This window comes from Amblyomma mixtum, chromosome 8 (assembly GCF_055824585.1).
Source record: "Amblyomma mixtum isolate Tamu chromosome 8, ASM5582458v1, whole genome shotgun sequence".
Lineage (NCBI taxonomy): Eukaryota > Metazoa > Arthropoda > Arachnida > Ixodida > Ixodidae > Amblyomma > Amblyomma mixtum.
The window spans coordinates 66105385-66112233 of NC_143019.1; positions in this window are offsets into that span (position 1 = coordinate 66105385).

A 6849-nucleotide genomic window follows, 5' to 3' on the forward strand; every position below is an offset into this window, starting at 1 on the left:
ACGCTAACATCATCTTAATCTGTAAGAAAGAAAAATTACCAACCGATCAGCTTACTGTCCGTTGCCTATAAGGTATCTAATTTACTAAGGTAATCTCTATTGGACTTCAATAAGCCAAATGATCAGGCAGGGTTTCCTAAAGGATACTCGACAATAAACCACTTTCACACTATCAATCGTGTAGTGGAGAAATGCGCAGAATATAACCAACCCCTGTATATAGCCTTCATGGGTCACGATAAAGCATTTGACTCAGCAGAAACCGCAGCAGTCATGCAGGCATTACTGCGATTACAAAGATCACTTTGCAGCTTCAGACTCCGGATTAAACAGACAGACAGCCTTGGTGCACATTTCTGTTAACTGAAAGGGTGCCCATTAACTGTGCTTCATACACTGCGCAACTCGTGCTAAATGCTGTTTACCACGAAATGGCAGCACTTGATGGACCGTTCTGAGTGAGTGTGACAAACCGTTTGTGCACTTTGTTGCAAGTGCAAAGCTTCCCTCTCTCTATGTTGTTTGACGTGTACAACCGGCTCCTAAATGCGGCACCACCTTACTCTCCATCCCTCACGCATACAGGCTGGCCTTAGTGGCGGGATATTCAGGCATCCTCGGCAGTCAGTACGCTAATGCAATATGCAGCGATAATACATAGATCGCGTGTGCGACGACAGTCCGGCAGGCATAGCTGCAACATCTACCTCTCTCTTAGCTCACCCACCTGGCAGAGAAACGCTGGACTCGGCAACGCTACACACCCTTTATTCTACCTCTTTACAAACCAACTGTTTGTAGGGAACTCAAAGCCTTACCATCGCCATAGCTCCTTTTCGTTTTATCCATGGTTTCAGCCAACCCTAGATCCGTCACGGCTAGCTCTCTGCGGGGAATGTCCCGCACTCTTCCAAGCGCCATGACAGGGCTCTCCCTCTGATCCCATATACAGCTTACGGACTCAGAGACCGGCCGACACCACGGCCACATGTCAACTCTGGCTGGTCCCTTACAAAAAAGTTTTAAACAGTGTATAGAGTGTCTATAGACTTCTGTCTATAAAGTCTGTAGACTGTCTACAGACAAAAGTCTGTAGGCAATACGAATGCCATAGACAGTCTATAGACAATCTATAGATTTATGGCCATATACTTTTAGTAGACTTTTGTCTGTAGACAATTTATAGATTATACATAGACAAAAAGCAATATCTATAGGAAGTCAATAGAATCTATAAGAAATCTATACACTGTCTATAGACCATGTTTATAAGGGGTGGCACGAGCCCAAACGACGGCCTCAACTGGCAGCCTACAGAACAACGGCATCCGCTCGAGAAGAAGCTCCAGCCTTTTCTGCGCGGACCGACAGATCGGAAACAAGTGGGACAAAGTTTAGCGGCCGACCAAGGTAGTTACCCAGGTAGCACACGGCAGCGGGCCAATATTGGAAATCCACTGGCAAAGCGTGGCCCTAACTAGGCCCAGAGTTGCCAGTGAGCATCCGATATTGGTTGTGCCACTCCTTAACACATCCAACAATGGCCCTGGTTGTCCAACGCTTTACCAGTATTGGCTGAGCCATAATTAGATCCTGGCTATCATGGGCCAGGTTAGCCAGGATTGCCCCACTGTTTGCCATTGCTGGCTGTGCCATCATCGAATCCTGGCTATCATGGGCCATGTTAGCCAGTGTTGTTCCACTCTTTGCCAGAATTGGCTATGCCATTTCCGGGAGCTGGCTATATTGGCCTAGGATTGCCACCGCTTATCCAGTGTTCAAAGTATACTGGTAAACGTTGGTAAACATTGTGTCATCCATTAAAATGGGTTCAAAATTATTTTTATTGTCGAGTACCATATCGGCAGTTCATAATTTTCGAACGCGCTAAAACATGCGAGTTCAAAGTTTTGGTTTTATTTATTATTATATTTTAACCGAACACTTTTGCAGTTTGTGAGCAAAGCTACCCATGATTCCGTTGGAAAAGCTGCACTCTGGTTGCGCAGTGAGCAGCAATAATACGTTTAGAAGAATTGCGATCGAAGTCCTGTTGATCAGAATTAACGTTCTGATTACACCCGACACGCCTTCAACAAAAATTGTCAACAGGTGCCTTCAACAAAAATCAAATAAGTTTCATTTGATTAAATTTTTGGAATAAAAAAATCACTTTTTTTTATTCGCTCTAGGAATTCACTGCCGCCGTACGCAGCTGGTGTCTGCTTCAGGGAGATCGCGATACAAACGTAATAGATTAGCGCAAGTGCATTCGCTAAACCGAAATTGTGCTCAGTTTTGGCAACGTCTAGAAACGAAGCAGTCGGCTCGTAATTTCGAATTATGCGTTGCGCTCGTGAAATATTAGGCGGGTGCTTCATAAACGCACGCGGACACGTGCTAAGCGATTCCTACGCTTCTCTACGTCTTGCCCTGTGATCGCGCCTTTCCCGTGTTTTCTGATTTGCTATTTCCTTCCTTTTCTGCAAATCGTTGTGTTGGAAATTGTTGTTTTTGACCATTTTATTCTTCTGTTGCGTAATTTGCATTGGGGGCTAATAGCTCTTGCTCATGTCTTTGCATATTTACTCGCAGGTTTTTTTTTTCTTTGGAACATCACCTTTATTGATGAAAACCATCGAAAGTAGTTGCGAACCACAATTCAACATGCCATTGTTTGTTTTTGTTTTTTTGCGCGAAACTTCCACCCCAACAAACAATTTGAGGATTCTTCGACGACCACTGAATAAATGGACTGACAACTGGCGTTAGACGCATGTTAACCTAGCTTGTTTGGCGCATGTACGGTACATGAAACTATGAAAGAGCGCGCATTCTGCTTGGATATTTTTTTTTGCTTTATATTTTTGTTATGTGGTAACATTTTAAGATCTTGAACTAACAGAAGCCACATCATACGGCCCCACAAAATACGCGAGTGTCTCAAGTCGTTTTGGCGAAATGCATCTTGAAGCTCCAAGTTTTTCACTTCAAAATTTTCAGGCTTTTGCTGCAGCTTTGTAGCAATACTTTGACGCTTCCGTGTTTCCCATCCACTTCTCTCTTGTAGATATTGCTTTCTGTACTGCCCGTGGCCATGTGACTCATTCTCCAAAAATTCCAAACCCTTTTCACGTGTTTTGGCCTCTTTCCCTCTCTCTTTCAAGTCTTCAAGTCCAATATCTCCCCACCTGTTCTCCCGGCCGTGCCCTTTTCCAGGGAGCGGGCTAACCCCCCACCCCGCGAAGCGCTATTTTTTCTTTTTGGTTCTCACTTTCTCAAACCTGTTTTCCCTCGCAAGCAGCTACGCGCTTCGCTGTTCCTCCACCTCCCTGTCTCCACCTTTCAGCTCGAGGACTTTTCTCGGAACCACAAAACCTGTGTAAAGGAAAATTACTCTCTCCCCTCCAGCAACCCCCCCCCCCCCCCCACACACACACACATACCATCGTCTCCACTGCTCGTCTTGGAACCGCGCGACTCATCACAATAAGACATTCTTGACTGCACGGCGGAGCTCAACCACGTGCACAACCAACGCGACGAAAATGCATGCACACTCGAGCTAGCACCGTTCATAGTCTGTGCACGCGAAAAGCCACACTCATATATTAGGAGAGCTCCGACGCTGTTCGTACCGCCTGCAAGATCTTTTGTAAGTACTAAAACTCTTTTACCTTGATATACGTCTGGAAGTTAAAGTGGTTTTTGTAGTAAATGTTGCTTTGACTACATGCGCCTTTATTTTTTAGGCAGGAGAAGAGAGCGAGCCAAAAAGCACGAGGAAGACTTCTGTGTACCCACTCTCATTGCGAAATGGCTTGCTTGACGTCGTGCGCAGTGGAATTGTGGCCGAATGGTGAGAATTTAATTTTTCGTCTTTGGTGAGATGAACTCACTAAAGATTCACTACTTTGGCTAACAGCGGATTTGAACTCGTATGACTTGAGATAGGATGCATTCGGGAATATGTCCTTTACCGCTTATGCACGACGGAAATCAGAACCGCTTAATTAATTTTCCACTGCAGACTAGTTGGTAAGGATATGTGTAATACTTCCGTAGTGTTTCTTTTTGCCTTCTACTCTTGCAGACTCAATAGAAAATCCGCAATTACTGGTTAAAGCTTTTGCCCAAGTTCTCTCGCAATGAAAAAGGGCATTACTCTGGACTATAAGACTAGTATTTTTGTGTGGTTTTCAAGTTGCAGTTTCGAATCCAACTATAGCATGCATGCGAAGCAACTAAGGTAAAACAAAGGTGCCCTGAGTTCCTTGCGTTCAGCGTACTTCGTCAAAAATCGCAAGCCGCATTTTTAACCCCATTAAATAAAACTAATCAAAAATGTTGTTTTGACGTCCATGTGGAAGAGACGCTACAACCTGTGCATGTTTACTGGAATAAAAAATTACCTCGCAATTTAGATACGAGTTATATTAAAACAAAATAATACATTAATCTGTTTTCAATATCACATTAATTTGCTTATCTCGCATTGAATATATTTACTGGGAGTGCGACACGACGCATTAAACTAAATTAAACCATTTGGTATAAGGGAAGTTTAGTAAATTAAATTCCACTTTGTGCAACTAATGTGGTGCTGGTTCTTAAGAATAAATTAAAAATTATCCTGTAAAATATGTTGCTAGTGTCTTCACGATGACTGTGTTTCACAGAATTCGGTGTTATTTAATCATTTTTGTTTTTGTTCTGTGATGGCCATAATTCAACTTACCATGACATCATGCATCTCTTTGCAGGCTTGGCACTTCGTGAGGCCATCGTGCAAGAACTGGACGAGGAATTTCTTTGAATGCAGTCCAGCAGTCCCCTTGCAAGTGGAGTGCAACGATTACTTTGGATATGACTGATCAGTTCACTGGAGGACAGCTCCGTTCAGCGCTTTATGGATGCCTTAGCCGTGCCGCAGCAGCTTGCCGAGATGCTTTGTCCAACCTGATCGGCACGCACCAAACTTGAAAATAAATTGTTTTCCCACAGCCTCTGCCACCATGCTCTTGGGCCCCTTTTCTTTACTCCCCACGGTGGCTGGTGGTAGCGCAAACCATCCTGTGTTCGCTAGAAGCGTCACTCTTGTAACTCAAAGCAATAAACGGGTCTTTTTTCTGGAATTCTTTCGCAACCTCATTTAAGAATATTTGCTAGGTAGAATGGTATGTATGTACATCCATCCCCAGTGCCGGTCATTGGCGAGTGGGTTAATTGCATGTGCCAGCGTTCGAAAGCTGGATGCCATTATTCGAAAGCTGGAAACCATTATTCGAAAGCTGGAAACCATTATTCGAAAGCTGGATGCCAATATTCGAAAGCTGGAAACCATTATTCGGAAGCTGGCTACCAATGTTTGAAAGTTGGATGCCAGTATGAGACCTTTGCTGGTCCAAGCTGCAGAACGAACATCGGGACTGCGTTGGCCGCTTGATCGGCCGAGCGTTGGCCCAAAACTGGCATGAAAGTAAGGCCAATGTGTGAAGTGGTAGCGCTCGGCCCAAATGCCAGTGTAGGACCGATGTTCGTGCCAAGTTTTGCCAACACTTGCGCGACGTTCGGCCAATGTTGTTGTGCTGCCTGGGTAACTGTTAATAGTAGGCAGTTGTAGTTTCACGTATACATACTGAGTTCACGTATACGCAAACTTGAGAAGCCTACATAACCTGCGTGCATGTCGTTTGTAACCCTTATAGTTATCATAAGCGACACACGCCACGCTTTGCTCCTAGCGCCATCTACTAACAGATATAGACACTGCCATAACCATTCTGATGCAAGACGAGTCAAACCAAAGCTAGACGAACTGCGTCGGAGCTGGTCGGAACATTGCTATGACGACGACAAGCAGTACTTCGTGAGGCTTAACAGCTGGAAGATCGCCCTTCTAGCTGGAAATCAAAAGCTATTTGTCGGTTGAAACTTTATGCGAGGGTAAGGCTGGGCAAATTGAAGACGAATACAGCAGTTTAGAACACATCGCGTCGAAGGATTAGCGACAAAACTGTTCCGGACTGTTTCCTTCCTTCCTTCCTTCCTTCCTTCCTTCCTTCCTTCCTTCCTTCCTTCCTTCCTTCCTTCCTTCCTTCCTTCCTTCCTTCCTTCCTTCCTTCCTTCCTTCCTTCCTTTCTTTCCTTCTCTCTTTCTTTCTTTATTTCCTTCCTTCTTTCTTTCTTTCCTTCTTCCTTTCTTTCCTTCTTTCTTTCTCCCTTTCTTTTTCTTTATTTCTTGTCAGTCCCACCTTCGTCCCTTCCCTCACAGCGCAGTTGAAGTGTCCACCAAGTAATCAGACAGCTACTGCGCCATTTCCATTCCTCAACAACGACTGATCTTTTAAAAACCACCGATAGTGCAAAAATGACTTCCTTTCCTCGTCAAACCTTCGCACTTGCACTGCTCCTGAAAAGCGCGTTTTCATTCAGTCCATCATCTATTCTACATCGCTGTCAAATTTTCATTGTTCGGTGTTGTTTGGCCACGTTTTGCCTGATAACAATGCAATCTGATTCCTACGAAAATCGCTCAGGCCAATGAATCGGGGAAACATGGATCCGTATGCATGGCCCGTGCGGCTTGAATGTGGCGATAGGCTTGATTAAATTCCTTGCATGCGTGACAAGTACAGCTAATTTTGTATGGAATCTCACTGCAGTAGACAAAGCGAGATTGTGGCCCTTCCCATACAATCGCAGGACCGGAACTTGACCAGGAAACGGGCGCTGAGGCCTTCTTTGTCTGGTGTGATCAGAGCGAAGCAAGATAAGGATCACATGCGGGTCGTTAATACGCCCCTGCCGCTTTCAGCGATAAAAGAACAGAGAGCCCCCGAAGGAGGCG